The sequence below is a fragment of the Pseudophryne corroboree genome, chromosome 4 (assembly GCF_028390025.1).
Source record: "Pseudophryne corroboree isolate aPseCor3 chromosome 4, aPseCor3.hap2, whole genome shotgun sequence".
NCBI classification, from domain to species: Eukaryota; Metazoa; Chordata; class Amphibia; order Anura; family Myobatrachidae; genus Pseudophryne; species Pseudophryne corroboree.
Window position 1 is genome coordinate 923,133,444 of NC_086447.1, and position 21,852 is coordinate 923,155,295.

At 49.3% G+C, this 21,852-nt stretch overlaps 1 protein-coding gene across 4 annotated transcripts in view; it reads left to right on the top strand.

The window, feature by feature from the left end:
- Positions 1-21,852, top strand: part of SUSD4 (sushi domain containing 4) — a 206,367-nt gene that overhangs the window by 67,743 nt on the left and 116,772 nt on the right. The gene's annotated exons all lie outside the window — the stretch shown is intronic.

Here is a 21,852-nt window from a genome sequence, read left to right on the forward strand (position 1 = left end):
CTCTCCCATCACCACCAGCAACAAACTCTCTCCCACCACCAGAAACTTTTTGCCATCACCACCAACAAACTAGCTCACACCAGCAAACTATCTCCCACCACCACAAGAAACTCTATACCACTATCACAAACAAACTCTCTCCAACCACCACCAGCAAACTCTCTCCCATGACCACCAGCAACTCACTCCCATGACCACCAGCAAACTCTCTCCACCACCAGCAACTCTCTCATGTCACCACCGGCAACTCTCTCCCACCACTGCCAGCAAACTCTTTTCCATCACCACCAGCAACAAACTCTCTCCCACCACCACCATCAAACTCTCTTCCACCACCACCAGAAACTTTTTGCCATCACCACCAACAAACTCGCTCACACCAGCAAACTATCTCCCACCACCACAAGAAACTCTCTACCATTATCACAAACAAACTCTCTCCAACCACCACCAGCAAACTCTCTCCCATGACCACCAGCAACTCTCTCCCATGACCACCAGCAAACTCTCTCCACCACCAGCAACTCTCTCATGTCACCACCGGCAACTCTCTCCCACCACCAGCAGCAGCTCTCTCCCACCACTGCCAGCAAACTCTCTTTTCCATCACCACCAGCAACTCTCTCCCATGACCACCAGCAACTCTCTCCAATGACCACCAGCAAACTCTCTCCACCACCACCAACTCTCTCATGTCACCACCGGCAACTCTCTCCCACCACCAGCAGCAGCTCTCTCCCACCACTGCCAGCAAACTCTTTTCCATCACCACCAGCAACTCTCTCCCATGACCACCAGCAAACTCTCTCCCATCACCACCAGCAACAAACTCTCTCCCACCACCACCATCAAACTCTCTTCCACCACCACCAGAAACTTTTTGCCATCACCACCAACAAACTCGCTCACACCAACAAACTATCTCCCACCACCACAAGAAACTCTCTACCACTATCACAAACAAACTCTCTCCAACCACCACCAGCAAATTCTCTCCCATGATCACCAGCAACTCACTCCCATGACCACCAGCAAACTCCACCACCAGCAACTCTCTCATGTCAACACCAGCAACTCTCTCCCACCACCACCAGCAAACTCTCTCCCACCACCACCAGCAAACTTCCACCACCACCACCAGCAAACTCTTTCCCACCTCCACCAGCAACTCTCTTCCACTTCCACCAGCAACTCTCTTCCACTTCCACCAGCAACTCTCTCCCACCACCACCAGCACACTCTCTTCCACCGCCACCAGCACACTCTCTTCCTCCATCACCACCAGCAAACTCCCTCCCACCACCACCAGCAACTCTCTCCCACCAACACTAGCAAACTCTCTACCACCACCACCACCAACAACAACTCTCTCCCATCACCACCAGCAACTCTTTCCCACGACCACCAGCAAACTCTCCCACTACCAACGGCAACTCACTCACATCACCACCAGCAATTCTGTCCCAGCAGCAAACTCTCTCCCATCACCACCAGCAACTCTCTCCCATCACCACCAGCAAACACTCTCCCACTACCACTGGCAGCTCACGCCCATCACCACCACCAACTCTCTCCCACAAACACCAGCAACACATTCTCTCCCACCACCAGCAACACATTCTCTCCCACCACCAGCAACACATTCTCTCCCACCACCAACAACAAACTCTCTTCAACCACCAACAAACGCTCTCCCACAACCACCAGCAAACTCTCTCCCACCACCAACAAACTCTCTCCCACCACTAGCAACTTCCTCCCACCACCACCAGTAACTCTCTCCCAGCACCACCAACAAGCTCTCTCCTACCACCAGCAAACTCTCTTCCACTATCAACAAACTCTCCCACCACCACCAGCAACTCTCTTCCACCACCACAAGCAAACTCTGTCCTACCACCACCGGAAACAAACTCTCTCCCCCCACCACCAGCAACTCTCTTCCACAACCACCAGCAAACTCTCTTTCACCATCAACAAACTCTCCCATCACCACCAGCAAACTCTCTCCCTCTACTAGCAGCAGCAAATTCTCTCCAGCAAGCTGTCTCCCATAACCACAACCAGCAAACTTTCCCACCACCATCAGCAAATTCTCTCCCACCATCACCAGCAGCAAACTCTCTACCATAACCACCAGCAAGCTCTCTCCCGCCACCACCACCACCACCACCACCACCAGCAAACTCTCTCCCACCATCACCACTATCAAACTCTCTACCATAACCACCAGCAAGCTCTCTCCCACCACCACCAAACTCTCTCCCACCATCACCACTATCAAACTCTCTACCATAACCACCAGCAAGCTCTCTCCCACCACCACCACCACCACCACCAGCAAACTCTCTCCCACCCTCACCACTATCACACTCTCTACCATAACCACCAGCAAGCTCTCTCCCACCAACACCACCACCACCAGCAAACTCTCCCCCACCATCACCACTATCAAATTCTCTACCATAACCACCAGCAAGCGCTCTCCCACCACCACCACCAGCAAACTCTCTCCCACCATCACCACTATCAAACTATCTACCATAACCACCAGCAAGCTCTCTCCCACCACCAGCAAACTCCCACCCTCACCACTATCAAACTCTCTACCATAACCACCAGCAAGCTCTCTCCCACCATCACCACTATCAAACTCTCTACCATAACCACCAGCAAGCTCTCTCCCACCACCACCAGCAAACTCTCTCCCACCATCACCACTATCATACTCTCTACCAATAACCATCAGAAAGCTCTCTCCCACCACGACCAGCATGCTGTCTCCCACCATCACCAGCAAGCTCCCTCCCACCACCAATAGCAAACTCTCTCCACCACCAGCAAACTCTCTCCCACCACCACCACCACCACCAGCAAACCCTTTCTGTTCTGTTGTGATATGAAACACTGAAACGCATTGACAGAATTAAAGAGAAATGTTAGGCTTACCCTGGTGTAATATGTTCACTGCAGTCCCCAGGCAGACATTTGTGGTTTTCAAAGGGTTGAAGGAATCTAAAATAGATTGAAAGCAATGGGATAAATGATACAGTAAGACGATAAGATGTTCTGACCTTGATTACAATGGCTGAGAGAATGATAAAAGATGACCTGGGTTCTTTCTGAAAAGAAATATCTAAGAAATGAAATAACTGTAACACAATAGTTCTCCTTCTATGGATGTTGCCTTCTCTTTAGAAGACACAAAGAATGCAAGGTCAGGCAGTGCTTGAAGGTCACTTGTGAAATCTACTGCAGTGTAACATACAGTATAACAACCAATCAGATGTTTCCTTTTGTTGTCTAAGGGCCTCATATTGCACGCTATTCTAATGGTCACGCGTTTGAGCGATTATGAGTGGTCTGAGCGCCAGCCCCAGCCGCAATGCGAATGCTTGGCGATTAAATTGCAATTATGATTGCATTTTTGGGTGAAGTGTGTTCAAACTGAAATCTAAATTGCAGTGTAAAAATAAAGCAGCCAGTATTTACCCTGCACAGATACAATATAACCCACCCAAATCTAACTCTCTCTGCACGTTACATCTGCCCCACCTGCAGAGCACATGGTTTTGCCCAACTGCTAACTTTTTTGGTTTGCTAACAACTCTGAATAACCCCCTCTGTCATTACTCCGCAGAGGGTCTAATTATCAGAATACCATTCTTTGTAAACAAATACTTAATTCATAGATTTATATTTATTCATATATAAAAGTCTGCTAGGAACCAGTATTGGATGAGTTCCAATGCATTAATTTTAATAAGTTTGAATAGGTTTTAAGCATAAACGTCTATTATCTCTGCTGGGATCTTGTATACATACAAATTAAATTGACATTCTGTTGTGTTGCGCAAGGAAAATAAAAAACAATAGTATACATTTATAATAGGAATTAATGTTCACACAAAGGACTTTTACAGTGAAATCGTCTCACCTAAGATTCTATAAAATACATTTTTATTTATGTAGCATATTTATGTTTTTATACTGTAGAATACAAAGTGAGACAAATTATTTTCTAAATTGGACTTTATTTCTCAGCAGATTGCGTTACAGTTGTCACTTGTGGTAATCCAGATTATTTACAGATTACCTGTCACCTACTGTACTGTATATAACGTTTGTGCGCATTTTCTGCACCTCCGCGTCACTGGGCAGAAACAGGTGACATAAAATCCGTGTGCCTACAGAATAATGACACAAGGCGCAGCTTGCAATTGGCGTCTTGTAAATCATAATTCAGAATAGGGAAACTGATCCAATTAAATTACAGTAGAGCGCATCACCTGGGCGACTTAGCCGCGGATCACATCTGAGAATGGAGCAGAGGTTCTACAGATGATATTCGGGCTAATTCAGTAAGCAGAATTTGCTATCCTTTTGGTTGTATGCTGGGGGTCGCCCATCGCTGGGCAAGACTGACCGGCGCCTCCCCCCATTCAACAAGCAGTAACTCAGGACGGCTCTTGCCGGCGCAGCTCAGCTGCGCCCGCTGGAGTCTCGGCTCCATCTTACCCATCGCGGCGGCTGTGTGTGACATCACGCAGCCGCCGCTATCACGCCACCGATAAGCCCCCATTCGCACCGCCCCCCGCAACGCTCCGTCTCCTCCCTGGAAATAGAGCGTTACCGCCCCTCCCTCCCCACTCCGTGACCGCCTCTGCCCGATTGTCAGGCAGAGGCAATCTCTTTTTCTGCGCCCCCCCCCCCCGCCCCGCAGAAAGTGCAGGCGCATACGCAGGATGGGCACTTTGCATGCGCCCGCGGGGCCATCGTAAAAATTCCGGTTGGATGGCGATTTGCGATCCAACCTGAATTAGCCCCATTATCATGTTATCCAGGCACGCTCGCTTACTGAAAGTTGCATGGCAGAAATCCTCTGGAATAGCGAGTCGGTGATAGAAGATCCTGTGTGCGAGTGCTCCTAGCATGGCGCCCCTGAGTTATATACAGCATATTGATGCATGCTTTCTGCCATTGAAATGTATTCCTCAGACCCTGGCCTTTCTGCAGTATTTATGCCTTGTTTTCCTACAACCATAAATGTCTTGCGGTAAAGATATATATTTTTTTATTTTATTTTTGCCGCTGCTTTTGTTGTCCCAGGAGCTGATAAATAAACGTTCTTCATAGCAGAATATTTCTTCCCTGTGTCGCTGAGTTTCTTTCTTTATTCAAGGTTGTCTTTAAAGCTACTGCCCAGATTTATCAAGCCTTGGAGAGTGATAGATTGCGCACTGATATAGTACCAACCAATCAGCTCCTAGCTGTCATTTTTCAAACACATCCTGTAACGTGGCACTTAGGATCTGATTGGTTGGTACTTTATCAGCGGCCGCTTTGATTGGCCGATTGCATCTGAATCCCTCCCACATTCTGTAGTAAATGCAACTTTATTAGTTATTAACAACACTGCCAGGAAAGGACATTGGCCCTCATTCCGAGTTGTTCGCTCGGTATTTTTCATCGCATCGCAGTGAAAATCCGCTTAGTACGCATGCGCAATGTTCGCACTGCGACTGCGCCAAGTAACTTTACTATGATGAAAGTATTTTTACTCACGGCTTTTTCTTCGCTCCGGCGATCGTAATGTGATTGACAGGAAATGGGTGTTACTGGGCGGAAACACGGCGTTTCAGGGGCGTGTGGCTGAAAACGCTACCGTTTCCGGAAAAAACGCAGGAGTGGCCGGGGAAACGGTGGGAGTGCCTGGGCGAACGCTGGGTGTGTTTGTGACGTCAACCAGGAACGACAAGCACTGAAATGATCGCACAGGCAGAGTAAGTCTGGAGCTACTCTGAAACTGCTAAGTAGTTAGTAATCGCAATATTGCGAATACATCGGTCGCAATTTTAAGAAGCTAAGATTCACTCCCAGTAGGCGGCGGCTTAGCGTGTGTAACTCTGCTAAATTCGCCTTGCGACCGATCAACTCGGAATGAGGGCCATTATCATTAGAGATGTGCACTTGAAATTTTTCGGGTTTTGTGTTTTGGTTTTGGGTTCGGTTCCGCGGCCGTGTTTTGGGTTCGACCGCGTTTTGGCAAAACCTCACCGAATTTTTTTTGTCGGATTCGGGTGTGTTTTGGATTCGGGTGTTTTTTTCAAAAAACACTAAAAAACAGCTTAAATCATAGAATTTGGGGGTCATTTTGATCCCAAAGTATTATTAACCTCAAAAACCATAATTTCCACTCATTTTCAGTCTATTCTGAACACCTCACACCTCACAATATTATTTTTAGTCCTGAAATTTGCACCGAGGTCGCTGGATGACTAAGCTAAGCGACCCTAGTGGCCGACACAAACACCTGGCCCATCTAGGAGTGGCACTGCAGTGTCACGCAGGATGGCCCTTCCAAAAAACACTCCCCAAACAGCACATGACGCAAAGAAAAAAAGAGGCGCAATGAGGTAGCTGTGTGAGTAAGCTAAGCGACCCTAGTGGCCGACACAAACACCTGGCCCATCTAGGAGTGGCACTGCAGTGTCACGCAGGATGGCCCTTCCAAAAAACACTCCCCAAACAGCACATGACGCAAAGAAAAAAAGAGGCGTAATGAGGTAGCTGTGTGAGTAAGATAAGCGACCCTAGTGGCCGACACAAACACCTGGCCCATCTAGGAGTGGCACTGCAGTGTCACGCAGGATGGCCCTTCCAAAAAACACTCCCCAAACAGCACATGACGCAAAGAAAAAAAGAGGCGCAATGAGGTAGCTGTGTGAGTAAGATAAGCGACCCGAGTGGCCGACACAAACACCTGGCCCATCTAGGAGTGGCACTGCAGTGTCACGCAGGATGGCCCTTCCAAAAAACACTCCCCAAACAGCACATGACGCAAAGAAAAAAAGAGGCGCAATGAGGTAGCTGTGTGAGTAAGATAAGCGACCCTAGTGGCCGACACAAACACCTGGCCCATCTAGGAGTGGCACTGCAGTGTCACGCAGGATGGCCCTTCCAAAAAACACTCCCCAAACAGCACATGACGCAAAGAAAAAAAGAGGCGCAATGAGGTAGCTGTGTGAGTAAGATAAGCGACCCTAGTGGCCGACACAAACACCTGGCCCATCTAGGAGTGGCACTGCAGTGTCACGCAGGATGGCCCTTCAAAAAAATACTCCCCAAACAGCACATGACGCAAAGAAAAATGAAAGAAAAAAGAGGTGCAAGATGGAATTGTCCTTGGGCCCTCCCACCCTTATGTTGTATAAACAGGACATGCACACTTTAACCAACCCATCATTTCAGTGACAGGGTCTGCCACACGACTGTGACTGAAATGACGGGTTGGTTTGGACCCCCACCAAAAAAGAAGCAATTAATCTCTCCTTGCACAAACTGGCTCTACAGAGGCAAGATGTCCACCTCATCATCATCCTCCGATATATCACCGTGTACATCCCCCTCCTCACAGATTATCAATTCGTCCCCACTGGAATCCACCATCTCAGCTCCCTGTGTACTTTGTGGAGGCAATTGCTGCTGGTCAATGTCTCCACGGAGGAATTGATTATAATTCATTTTAATGAACATCATCTTCTCCACATTTTCTGGAAGTAACCTCGTACGCCGATTGCTGACAAGGTGAGCGGCGGCACTAAACACTCTTTCGGAGTACACACTTGTGGGAGGGCAACTTAGGTAGAATAAAGCCAGTTTGTGCAAGGGCCTCCAAATTGCCTCTTTTTCCTGCCAGTATAAGTACGGACTGTCTGACGTGCCTACTTGGATGCGGTCACTCATATAATCCTCCACCATTCTTTCAATGGGGAGAGAATCATATGCAGTGCCAGTAGACGACATGTCCGTAATCGTTGGCAGGTCCTTCAGTCCGGACCAGATGTCAGCATCAGCAGTTGCTCCAGACTGCCCTGCATCACCGCCAGCGGGTGGGCTCGGAATTCTGAGCCTTTTCCTCGCACCCCCAGTTGCGGGAGAATGTGAAGGAGGAGATGTTGACAGGTCGCGTTCCGCTTGACTTGACAATTTTCTCACCAGCAGGTCTTTGAACCCCAGCAGACTTGTGTGTGCCGGAAAGAGAGATCCAAGGTAGGTTTTAAATCTAGGATCGAGCACGGTGGCCAAAATGTAGTGCTCTGATTTCAACAGATTGACCACCCGTGAATCCTTGTTAAGCGAATTAAGGGCTCCATCCACAAGTCCCACATGCCTAGCGGAATCGCTCTGTGTTAGCTCCGCCTTCAATGTCTCCAGCTTCTTCTGCAAAAGCCTGATGAGGGGAATGACCTGACTCAGGCTGGCAGTGTCTGAACTGACTTCACGTGTGGCAAGTTCAAAGGGCAGCAGAACCTTGCACAACGTTGAAATCATTCTCCACTGCGCTTGAGACAGGTGCATTCCACCTCCTATATCGTGCTCAATTGTATAGGCTTGAATGGCCTTTTGCTGCTCCTCCAACCTCTGAAGCATATATAGGGTTGAATTCCACCTCGTTACCACTTCTTGCTTCAGATGATGGCAGGGCAGGTTCAGGCGTTTTTGGTGGTGCTCCAGTCTTCTGTACGTGGTGCCTGTACGCCGAAAGTGTCCCGCAATTCTTCTGGCCACCGACAGCATCTCTTGCACGCCCCTCTCGTTTTTTAAATAATTCTGCACCACCAAATTCAAGGTATGTGCAAAACATGGGACGTGCTGGAATTTGCCCATATTTAATGCACACACAATATTGCTGGCGTTGTCCGATGCCACAAATCCACAGGAGAGTCCAATTGGGGTAAGCCATTCCGCGATGATCTTCCTCAGTTGCCGTAAGAGGTTTTCAGCTGTGTGCGTATTCTGGAAACCGGTGATACAAAGCGTAGCCTGCCTAGGAAAGAGTTGGCGTTTGCGAGATGCTGCTGTCACAACTGAGGGCCTGAGCTGACGGGAGGCAGCCTCAGTTGTAGGGGCTGAGATGTACCGGAACCTGGGAGGTTGTATCAGACCCCTGGACATGTAAGTAACATAAATAATAACTGCCCGAAGGCGTGACCACGACAACTTGGATAAAAGTCAATGATGTTTATTATGACAACTCCGCAACACAGCAGCAGTAAAAGAAAACGTAAAAGTCAGCAAAGAATAAATACAGTTCCTGGGTACTACAGGATGGCAGGAGCCACAGGGCACTGGTAGTGTGAGATAGTTCTTATGATCTTCTAGATGGAAAGTCCTTACCAGGCCCGACTGTAGCAATGGAGATAACCCAGGATTGTGCCAGCTGGTGTTCCAGGAAAAGCTGGGTTGCTGAAGATAAAACAGCTGCTGTGGATACTGGCTGGAACCAGACTGTTGTTAGCACGGAGTGGATACTGGCTGGAACCAGTTAAATAATAAATGAACTTGGGAGCGATGAAATATGAACTGGAATGTAGAACTTGAGAGCGGAGAAATAATAATACCGGTGGAGAGTGGTAAAGTGTAGAAAGGACACCGGCCCTTTAAGGGAAGCTGTACTCTGCTGGAAGCTGAGCTGGAAGCAGGTAATGTTGTAGCTGGAAACAGATGAATCCACAATGGATTGGAGAGTCAGGCTACACCGCAGGTGGAATGCTGGTGCGGGTCTCTATGGTGGAAGTCTTGAGACAGGAGCTGGAACCTGGAAGACAATCACAGGAGAGAGACAAACAGGAACTAGGTTTGACAACCAAAGCACTGACGCCTTCCTTGCTCAGGCACAGTGTATTTATACCTGCAGCAAGGAAGGGATTGGCTAGGCAATTATGCAAATTATCGATACTGAGAACAGATTGGTGGAAATGATCAGCTGACAGAATCCAAGATGGCTGCGCCCATGCAGACACTTGGAGGGAAGTTTGGTTTGTAATCCATGTGGTAATGAAAACAGTAATGGCGGCGCCGGCCACCGGAGACAGGAGGCGCCAGGCTGACAAATGCACATCCAACCACGCGGACACAGCGGAGGCCGCGGCTGACGTAATCGCCACTCAGACACTCTGCATGCAGAAGTTCAGGGACGGCGGCGGAGGCCGCGGGAGACGCCATGCCAGGTGTAATATGGCGTTTACTGTGACAGCGTCCCAGAGTGACAGGAGAGGATACAGGAATGTACACATCAGGATAACAGATGGGATCCGGTCCTGGAGCGCTGAGCCAGCCTTAGGAGGCATCTGATGGGTAAGAAATGGCGTCCAGATACCCGGATCGTGACAGCACCCCCCCCTTTAGGAGTGGCCCCAGGACACTTCTTTGGCTTTTGAGGAAACTTGGAATGGAATCTCCGGACCAAGGCAGGAGCATGGACATCAGAAGCATTGGTCCATGAACGTTCCTCAGGACCATAACCCTTCCAGTCAATAAGATATTGTAGTTGACCGTAACGGTGACGTGAGTCCAGGATCTTGGCCACTTCATACTCAACGCCTCGTTGAGTTTGGACTTTCGGAGTTGGAGGAAGTGAGGAATGAAACCGATTCAAGATCAGCGGTTTCAACAGGGAAACATGGAATGTCCTGGGTATTTTTAAGAAGGGAGGCAACTGGAATCTGTAAGCAACAGGATTGATGACTTGTTCAATCTTGAAAGGACCGATATAGCGAGGTGCAAACTTCATACTGGGAACTCTTAACCTCAAATTCTTCGTGGATAACCATACCCGATCACCCACCTTGAGAGCAGGAACTGCTTGACGCTTCTTATCCGCAAACTTCTTGTACCTGAACGATGCCTTGAGCAGAGCTGATCGTACGCGCTTCCAGATATTGGCAAACTGATGCAAGGTGATATCCACTGCGGGGACAGAAGTTGCTGGAAGCGGTTGGAACTCAGGGACTTTAGGGTGGAATCCAAAGTTAGTGAAGAATGGTGTTGAAGCAGATGAAGAATGATACTGGTTGTTATGACAGAACTCGGCCCAGGGAAGTAATTGAACCCAGTCATCTTGAGAGGAGGACACATAGATGCGGAGGAAGGCCTCCAAGTCCTGATTCACCCTCTCGGTTTGACCATTGGTCTGAGGATGGTAAGCCGTGGAAAACTTTAGCTTGACTTGGAGGACTTGACATAAACTTCGCCAGAATTTGGCTGTGAATTGAACTCCTCGATCTGAGATAATTTCTTCAGGAAGACCGTGGAGTCGGAAGATCTCTTGTATGAATACTTGAGCCAACTTGGAAGCTGACGGAAGACCGGTGAGAGGAATGAAGTGTGCCATCTTGGTGAACCGGTCAACTACCACCCAGATGGTATTGAACTTGTTGCACATGGGTAAGTCTGTAATGAAATCCATCGACAAGTGGGTCCATGGTCAACGGGGAACGGATAGTGGAACCAGTTGCCCCGCAGGCGACTGGCGGGATACTTTATGTTGGGCACACTTTGGGCAAGATGCAATAAACTCCAAGACGTCCTTTTTCAGAGTTGGCCACCAATAGGACCTAGAGATAAACTCCAGGGTTTTTTGGATACCTGTATGTCCGGCAAAACGGGAAGCATGGGCCCAATGCATGAGCTTCTTCCTTAGCATCGGTTTCACAAAACTTTTCCCTGATGGGGGCGTAGAGTCCATCCCTACCGTGGAGAATGCCAACGGACTTATAATAGGATGCTTGTCTGAAGACTCTGACTCATTTTCTTGCTCCCATGAGCGGGAAAGGGCATCGGCCTTGCGATTCTGAGAGCCCGGACAGAACTGGAGTTTAAAGTCGAACCTGGAAAAGAAAAGTGCCCATCTGGCCTGACGAGGGTTGAGACATTGTGCGCCTTTCAGATATAGAAGGTTCTTGTGGTCTGTAAGGATGGTGATTGAATGAGAAGCTCCCTCCAACAGATATCTCCACTCCTCTAGAGCGAGCTTGATGGCTAGCAACTCCTGGTCGCCAATGGCATAGTTGCGCTCCGCTGGGGAGAACTTCCGTGAGAAGAAACTGCAAGGATGTAAATGGCCATCTTTAGCCCTCTGAGATAACACCGCTCCTACTCCAACGGAGGAGGCATCCACCTCTAGGATAAAAGGAGAGTCGATGTCAGGCTGTTTCAGGACAGGCGCAGAGATGAACCTCTGTTTTAAAAGATGAAAAGCTTGCATGGCTTCTTCAGACCACTTGGACGGGTTAGCACCCTTCTTGGTGAAAGCAGTAATAGGCGCCACAATGGTGGAAAAGTCTCGTATAAACTTTCGGTAATAATTGGCGAACCCTAAGAACCTCTGGACCCCTTTGAGGGTTAAGGGTACCGGCCAATTCTGGATTGCTTGTAGTTTCTCAGGATCCATCTCTAGTCCGGAACCGGACACAATGTACCCTAGAAACGGAATGGACTTGACTTCAAAGACGCATTTCTCTAATTTGCAATAGAGATGATTGACACGGAGACGGGACAGAACCTCCTTTACCCAAAAACGATGTTCCTCTAAATTGTTGGCAAAAATGAGGATATCATCTAGATAGACCACGACATGACGGTATAGAATGTCTCTGAAGATCTCATTGACGAAATGCTGGAAGACAGCTGGAGCATTGCTCAATCCGAAGGGCATGACGAGGTACTCATAATGTCCGTCACGGGTGTTAAATGCGGTCTTCCACTCGTCACCCTCACGGATCCGGATGAGATTGTATGCACCTCGCAAGTCCAGCTTTGTAAAGATGGTAGCTCCGCTAACTCTGTCAAAGAGCTCAGTAATCAGGGGTAAAGGATAACGGTTCTTGATGGTAATGTCGTTCAAACCTCTGTAGTCGATGCACGGCCGCAGACCACCATCTTTCTTTTTTACAAAAAAGAAGCCTGCGCCGGCTGGAGAAGAAGAAGGTCGAATGAACCCCTTTGCTAGGTTCTCTTTAATATATTCCTCCATAGAATGCGTCTCAGGCAGAGACAACGGATAAGTTCGGCCTCGAGGTGGAACCTTCCCTGGAACGAGATCAATCGGACAGTCCCATTCTCTATGAGGAGGAAGGATATCAGCAGAAGCTTTACTGAACACATCCGTGAAATCTTGATATGGAGGAGGTGGAACATCAGACGACCTGGGGGAGGAAGAACAGACAGGCAATACTTTAAACAAACATGTCTCAGCACAGGAGGAACCCCATGCCAGGATTTGCGTAGTCGTCCAATCAATTGTAGGATTGTGAAGACGGAGCCATGGAAGGCCCAGGACCACAGGATGTGTGGCTCTTGGAATCACTAAAAAAGAAATAAGTTCGGAATGAAGAACTCCCACTCTCAGACGAACTGGTAGAGTCCTTAAAGAAATAACTGCATCAAAAATTTTGCTGCCATCCACGGCAGTTAAAGAAATGGACGAAGGAAGTCTGTCGGTGGGTAGGGACCACCGTTTAACATAGGCTTCGGTAATAAAGTTCCCAGCTGCTCCGGAATCCAGGAGGGCAATGACGTTCCGATAACGTTGAGCAACTTGAAGCGAGACTGGGAGATTACAATCTTGAGAAGATGGAGAGGAGATCATTACTCCTAGCCGGCCCTCTCCTTGGCGAGCTAGGATTTGGAGTTTCCCGGACGTTTGGGACAGGCATTAATGGTGTGAGACGGAGCTGCACAATAGAGACAGAGAAACTTGGAGAGACGTCTTCGGCGCTCAGCAGGAGTTAAACGGGAACGGCCAAGTTGCATGGGCTCATCTTTAGATGGTGACAGTTGACGAGGAGGAGGAGCAGAAGATTTTGGAGCAGATGATCTTCCACGCTCAGTTGCTCTCTCTCTGAAACGTAAATCAACTTTCGTGCAGAGTGAGATTAGCTCATCTAACTTAGAAGGTAAGTCTCTGGTAGCTAACTCATCTTTAATACGCTCAGATAAGCCATGCCAGAATGCAGCATACAGGGCCTCGTCGTTCCATGCCAGTTCGGACGCCAGGATCTGGAACTGTATCAGATATTGTCCTACAGTACGTGACCCCTGGCGTAAACGGAGAATCTCGGATGAAGCTGAGGTTACCCGGCCTGGCTCGTCGAAGATGCGCCTGAATGTTGACACGAAGGCAGTGTAGGAAGATAGCAGGGTGTCGGACCTCTCCCATAACGGTGATGCCCAATCAAGGGCTGAGCCACTGAGAAGAGAAATAATGTAGGCAATTTTTGTACGGTCACTGGGAAAATTGCCAGGTTGTAGCTCAAACTGAATCTCACACTGGTTGAGAAATCCTCTGCAGAATCTTGGAGATCCGTCAAATTTTGCTGGCGTTGGAAGATGAAGACGTGGAGCAGAAATGGGTAAGGTGGGTGGGGTTATAGCTGGAGTCACTGTGGTTGACGCACCAGACGCGCCTGATCCACGGAGAGTTGTCTGAATCCCATCCAGCCGAGTAGAGAGATCCTGGAGACAGTGGATGATGTGGCCCTGTGCAGCCTCCTGATGTTCTAGTCGGGCTGCCAGTTCTTGCATCGGCCTGGCCGCTTGATCCTGGTCTCCGGCTGGATTCATTAGTTCAGTGCTTACTGTCACAACTGAGGGCCTGAGCTGACGGGAGGCAGCCTCAGTTGTAGGGGCTGAGATGTACCGGAACCTGGGAGGTTGTATCAGACCCCTGGACATGTAAGTAACATAAATAATAACTGCCCGAAGGCGTGACCACGACAACTTGGATAAAAGTCAATGATGTTTATTATGACAACTCCGCAACACAGCAGCAGTAAAAGAAAACGTAAAAGTCAGCAAAGAATAAATACAGTTCCTGGGTACTACAGGATGGCAGGAGCCACAGGGCACTGGTAGTGTGAGATAGTTCTTATGATCTTCTAGATGGAAAGTCCTTACCAGGCCCGACTGTAGCAATGGAGATAACCCAGGATTGTGCCAGCTGGTGTTCCAGGAAAAGCTGGGTTGCTGAAGATAAAACAGCTGCTGTGGATACTGGCTGGAACCAGACTGTTGTTAGCACGGAGTGGATACTGGCTGGAACCAGTTAAATAATAAATGAACTTGGGAGCGATGAAATATGAACTGGAATGTAGAACTTGAGAGCGGAGAAATAATAATACCGGTGGAGAGTGGTAAAGTGTAGAAAGGACACCGGCCCTTTAAGGGAAGCTGTACTCTGCTGGAAGCTGAGCTGGAAGCAGGTAATGTTGTAGCTGGAAACAGATGAATCCACAATGGATTGGAGAGTCAGGCTACACCGCAGGTGGAATGCTGGTGCGGGTCTCTATGGTGGAAGTCTTGAGACAGGAGCTGGAACCTGGAAGACAATCACAGGAGAGAGACAAACAGGAACTAGGTTTGACAACTAAAGCACTGACGCCTTCCTTGCTCAGGCACAGTGTATTTATACCTGCAGCAAGGAAGGGATTGGCTAGGCAATTATGCAGATTATCAATACTGAGAACAGATTGGTGGAAATGATCAGCTGACAGAATCCAAGATGGCTGCGCCCATGCAGACACTTGGAGGGAAGTTTGGTTTGTAATCCATGTGGTAATGAAAACAGTAATGGCGGCGCCGGCCACCGGAGACAGGAGGCGCCAGGCTGACAAATGCACATCCAACCACGCGGACACAGCGGAGGCCGCGGCTGACGTAATCGCCACTCAGACACTCTGCATGCAGAAGTTCAGGGACGGCGGCGGAGGCCGCGGGAGACGCCATGCCAGGTGTAATATGGCGTTTACTGTGACAGCGTCCCAGAGTGACAGGAGAGGATACAGGAATGTACACATCAGGATAACAGATGGGATCCGGTCCTGGAGCGCTGAGCCAGCCTTAGGAGGCATCTGATGGGTAAGAAATGGCGTCCAGATACCCGGATCGTGACAGCTGCTACTGGTGCCGCCGCTGCTGTTCTTGCGGCGGGAGTCCATACATCTACCCAGTGGGCTGTCAGTCATATAGTCCTGACCCTGCCCTGCTCCACTTGTCCACATGTCCGTGGTTAAGTGGACATTGGGTACAACTGCATTTTTTAGGACACTGGTGAGTCTTTTTCTGACGTAAGTGTACATTCTCGGTATCGCCTGCCTAGAGAAGTGGAACCTAGATGGTATTTGGTAACGGGGGCACACTACCTCAAGAAATTGTCTAGTTCCCTGTGAACTAACGGCGGATACCGGACGCACGTCTAACACCAACATAGTTGTCAAGGCCTCAGTTATCCGCTTTGCAACAGGATGACTGCTGTGATATTTCATCTTCCTCGCAAAGGACTGTTGGACAGTCAATTGCTTGGTGGAAGTAGTAAAAGTGGGCTTACGACTTCCCCTCTGTGATGACCATCGACTCCCAGCAGCAACAACAGCAGCGCCAGCAGCAGTAGGCGTTACACGCAAGGATGCATCGGAGGAATCCCAGGCAGGAGAGGACTCGTCAGAATTGCCAGTGACATGGCCTGCAGGACTATTGGCATTCCTGGGGAAGGAGGAAATTGACACTGAGGGAGTTGGTGGGGTGGTTTGCGTGAGCTTGGTTACAAGAGGAAGGGATTTACTGGTCAGTGGACTGCTTCCGCTGTCGCCCAAAGTTTTTGAACTTGTCACTGACTTATTATGAATGCGCTGCAGGTGATGTATAAGGGAGGATGTTCCGAGGTGGTTAACGTCCTTACCCCTACTTATTACAGCTTGACAAAGGCAACACACGGCTTGACAAATGTTGTCCGCATTTCTGTTGAAATACTTCCACACCGAAGAGCTGATTTTTTTGGTGTTTTCACCAGGCATGTCAATGGCCATATTCCTCCCACGGACAACAGGTGTCTCCCCGGGTGCCTGACTTAAACAAACCACCTCACCATCAGAATCCTCCTTGACAATTTCCTCCCCAGCGCCAGCAACACCCATATCCTCCTCATCCTGGTGTACTTCAACACTGACATCTTCAATCTGACTATCAGGAACTGGACTGTGGGTGCTCCTTCCAGCACTTGCAGGGGGCGTGCAAATGGTGGAAGGCGCATGCTCTTCACGTCCAGTGTTGGGAAGGTCAGGCATCGCAACCGACACAATTGGACTCTCCTTGTGGATTTGGGATTTCGAAGAACGCACAGTTCTTTGCTGTGCTTTTGCCAGCTTGAGTCTTTTCATTTTTCTAGCGAGAGGCTGAGTGCTTCCATCCTCATGTGAAGCTGAACCACTAGCCATGAACATAGGCCAGGGCCTCAGCCGTTCCTTGCCACTCCGTGTGGTAAATGGCATATTGGCAAGTTTACGCTTCTCCTCCGACAATTTTATTTTAGATTTTTGAGTCCTTTTTTTACTGATATTTGGTGTTTTGGATTTTACATGCTCTGTACTATGACATTGGGCATCGGCCTTGGCAGACGACGTTGCTGGCATTTCATCGTCTCGGCCATGACAAGTGGCAGCAGCTTCAGCACGAGGTGGAAGTCGATCTTGATCTTTCCCTATTTTTGGAACCTCAACATTTTTGTTCTCCATATTTTAATAGGCACAACTAAAAGGCACCTCAGGTAAACAATGGAGATGGATGGATACTAGTATACTTATGGATGACGAGCGACTGCCGACACAGAGGTAGCTACAGCCGTGGACTACCGTACTGTGTCTGCTGCTAATATAGACTGGATGATAATGAGATAAAATTAAAATATATATATATATCACACTAGTACTGCAGCCGGACAGGTATATATTATGTAATGACGGACCTGCTGGACACTGTCTGTCAGACTCAGCACTGCAGACTCCTAAAGTAAGCTACTAGTATCAAGAAGATAGAAAGAAAAAAAAAACACGGGTAGGTGGTATACAATTATGGATGGACGAGCGACTGCCGACACAGAGGTAGCTACAGCCGTGGACTACCGTACTGTGTCTGCTGCTAATATAGACTGGATGATAATGAGATAAAATTAAAATATATATATATATCACACTAGTACTGCAGCCGGACAGGTATATATTATGTAATGACGGACCTGCTGGACACTGTGTGTCAGACTCAGCACTGCAGACTCCTAAAGTAAGCTACTAGTATCAAGAAGATAGAAAAAAAAAAACCACGGGTAGGTGGTATACAATTATGGATGGACGAGCGACTGCCGACACAGAGGTAGCTACAGCCGTGGACTACCGTACTGTGTCTGCTGCTAATATAGACTGGATGATAATGAGATAAAATTAAAATATATATATATATATATATCACACTAGTACTGCAGCCGGACAGGTATATATTATGTAATGACGGACCTGCTGGACACTGTCTGTCAGCACTGCAGACTCCTAAAGTAAGCTACTAGTATCAAGAAGATAGAAAAAAAAAAAAACCACGGGTAGGTGGTATACAATTATGGATGGACGAGCGACTGCCGACACAGAGGTAGCTACAGCCGTGGACTACCGTACTGTGTCTGCTGCTAATATAGACTGGATGATAATGAGATAAAATTAAAATATATATATATATCACACTAGTACTGCAGCCGGACAGGTATATATTATGTAATGACGGACCTGCTGGACACTGTCTGTCAGACTCAGCACTGCAGACTCCTAATGTAAGCTACTAGTATCAAGAAGATAGAAAAAAAAAAACCACGGGTAGGTGGTATACAATTATGGATGGACGAGCGACTGCCGACACAGAGGTAGCTACAGCCGTGGACTACCGTACTGTGTCTGCTGCTAACATAGACTGGATGATAATGAGATAAAATTAAAATATATATATATCACACTAGTACTGCAGCCGGACAGGTATATATTATGTAATGACGGACCTGCTGGACACTGTCTGCAGAATGCGTTTATAAAAACACCACACGACGAGTGTTTAACTTTTTCAGGCAGACAATCACAATATACTGGTGGTCAGCAGACAATCACAATATACTGGTGGTCAGTGGTCACTGGTCAGTCACACTGGCAGTGGCACTCTGGCAGCAAAAGTGTGCACTGTACTTAAAATATGTACTCCTGCTATAACTGCTCCCCAGTCTCCCCCACAATTAAGCTGTGTGAGCAGTGAGCACTCAGCACAGTCAGATATACAGTATTACATATGATGCAGCACACTGGGCTGAGCACAGATATGGTATGTGTGACTGTGTCACACTGTGTATCGTTTTTTTTCAGGCAGAGAACGGATTAATTAAACTGGTGGTCACTGGTCACACTATCAGCAGCAAGTAGTACTCCTCCTAATAATATGCTCCCCAAAATTAGTAAATCAAGTGTCTCTCTCTAGTACTCTAGTCTAAACGGAGAGGACGCCAGCCACGTCCTCTCCCTATCAATCTCAATGCACGTGTGAAAATGGCGGCGACGTGCGGCTCCTTATATAGAATCCGAGTCTCGCGATAGAATACGAGCCTCGCGAGAATCCGACAGCGGGATGATGACGTTCGGGCGCGCTCGGGTTAACCGAGCAAGGCGGGAAGATCCGAGTTGCTCGGCCCCGTGTAAAAAAACCTGAAGTTCGGGCGGGTTCGGATTCCGAGGAACCGAACCCGCTCATCTCTAATTATCATGACCCTCTTCTGGTGGCATCGACCCACTCTTCCCGGTGTAAGTGCCCCTGCCAGCTCTATGTACCCTGCTGAAAGCTCGCAGCCCCTCTGGGCAGGGGCATATTAATAGAGAAGGGGGCTCGTTTGCAGTCTCCGTCTGTGCCCCCTCCCCCCTGGCCGGCAGCCCAAGCGAGTACAATCTGGCACTGTGCCAGCGTCTACCGCTCATGCAGGTTTCTGGGAAAATGGCGCGGTGGCCATTTTCCCAGCAATGTTTCTATTGCGCACAAGAAAATCACCGGGAAATGGCTGCCACATTTTCTCTGCTGCCGACGCAGGACTCCAGAGAGGTAAGTATTGATGCAGGGTGTGCAGTATGGGCCCCCGGACCCTGGGTCCCATGCACACTGCACATCCCGTGCCCAGTATAGATACCCCCTGCCTCTGGTGAGGGATTTGGGGTAAATGTATAAAATTAGCAGATTCTAGCTATTATAGACCGTGGTACATTTAGTTGTCATGGCTTTGAATTTCCTTGCATGGTTACGATCATCTTCCCTGACATGCGGGGGGACGCCCAGCACAGGGCTAGTCCGCCCCGCATGTCGGTCCGGCCCCCCTCTGCACAAATACAAAATCATCGCACAGCGGCGATGCTTTTGTATTTGTGGGATAACTCCTGGCCAGCGCAGCTTCTGCGGCTGGCCGGGAGTTGTTCGTCGCTGCTGCTGGCCACACCGGCTGCGTGAGACGTCACGCAGCCGCCGCAGCCCGCCCCCCCCGACGGTCTGGCCACACCTGCGTTGGCCAGACCACGCCGCCGTCCAGCCCCCTCTCACCCAGCGACGGCGATCACTAGGCAACGACGACTGCCATGCACCCGCGCATGTGCAGTTCCGACCCGATCGCTACGCTGCGACAAACTGCAGCGAGCGATCGGGTCGGAATGACCCCCATTGTACGTAGATTCGTGCTCAGTCTCCTAGCTCAGGATATCTGTACTTCTCCCGTCTCCACAGCTGCAGAACTGCGCTGATTGATGTTTTATTAAAAGGCTGCATTAGAGCAAGAGATATTGACAAAAGAAATGTACTTCTGCTGGGATTTGCTGGCGGGATAAGAGCGTGATTCAGCTTCGTTCAGTAGCAGCGGATTGTACACTGTACATTAGTGGTGGGACCTGCAGTCAGTAATTACTGGAAACATGCCTAGCACGCAGGTGCAGTCGCTGATTTGCAGGTGACAGCCGCGGGAACACAGCCGGAGAAATCGCCTAAAGATTTAAATCCCAGGAATACATTTTATTTGTTTTTTTATGAAATTTGAGCGGTCACCATCACTAAGCGTTGATAACAGCAGCAATCTAGGCCTGGGGCAAACGCAGGATTTCTGGAGGGGGGTTTCTAAAGATGCATCATTATCATGTAACAAGCTGTAGTCTGCCCCAAACAGATTTGGGGGCTAATTCAGGTTGGATCACAGTGTGCGTTCCAACCGGAACTTTTGCTGAAAAGTTGCGGGCGCATGTGCACCGTCCTGTCAATCAAGCAGAGGCGGTCTCAGGGTGGGCAACGCTCCCTTTCCAGGGAAGAGATGGAGTGTTGCAAGGGCGGTGCAACGGTGGGCAATGCGGTGCAAACGGGGGGCGTATCAAGGCGTGGTCGTGGCAGCTGCATGACATCACACGCAACCAACACGACAGGTAAAATGGCGCCGGGACGCCTGCGCAGGGGCGTATCTACCCATTGGCCAGGATGGCACTCGCCAGGGGCGCCAGCCGAGGAGGGGGCACCGCCCGACGGTGCCACCCTCGGCCAATGGGTGGAATCCCTTAAGCCGTAGTGTCTGGCAATACCTGCTGTCCCGAGCTGCCTGTGCATCGCCTGGGATGGAAGGCGGAGGATCGCTCAGCAGGCAGGAGCTGGCGCCGGTGTCCAGCACCGCAGTGCACTACAGGGAAGAAACTGAAAATAAACTACAACTCCCAGCAACCCTTGCTGTCGGGAGCTCCCGGCGGCAAGGGCTGCTGGGTCCTGTAGTTTATTTTCAGTTTCTTCACGTAGTTTGGTGCGGTGCCGGACACCGGCGCCAGCTCCTGCCTGCTGAGCAATCCTCCGCCCTCAATGCCAGGCTGCTCAGCACAGCAGGTATTGCCAGACACTACGGCTATCTGCTGGGATGTTGTGTGGTGGGGACTAGGGCTATGTGCTGTGTGGGGAGGCTATATATGTGCTGTGTGGGGAGGCTATGTATGTGCTGTGTGGGGAGACTATGTATGTGCTGTGTGGGGAGGCTATGTATGTGCTGGGAGTGGGAAGACTACTACTATGTGCTAAAGGCGGACTACAGCTATGTGCAGGGAGGGGGATGGGGACTATGGCTATGTGCTGAGAGGCGGATGGGGACTATGGCTGTGTGCTTGGGGATGTGAGGGGCTATGTGCTGGGAGGGGGGTGGTGACTATGGCT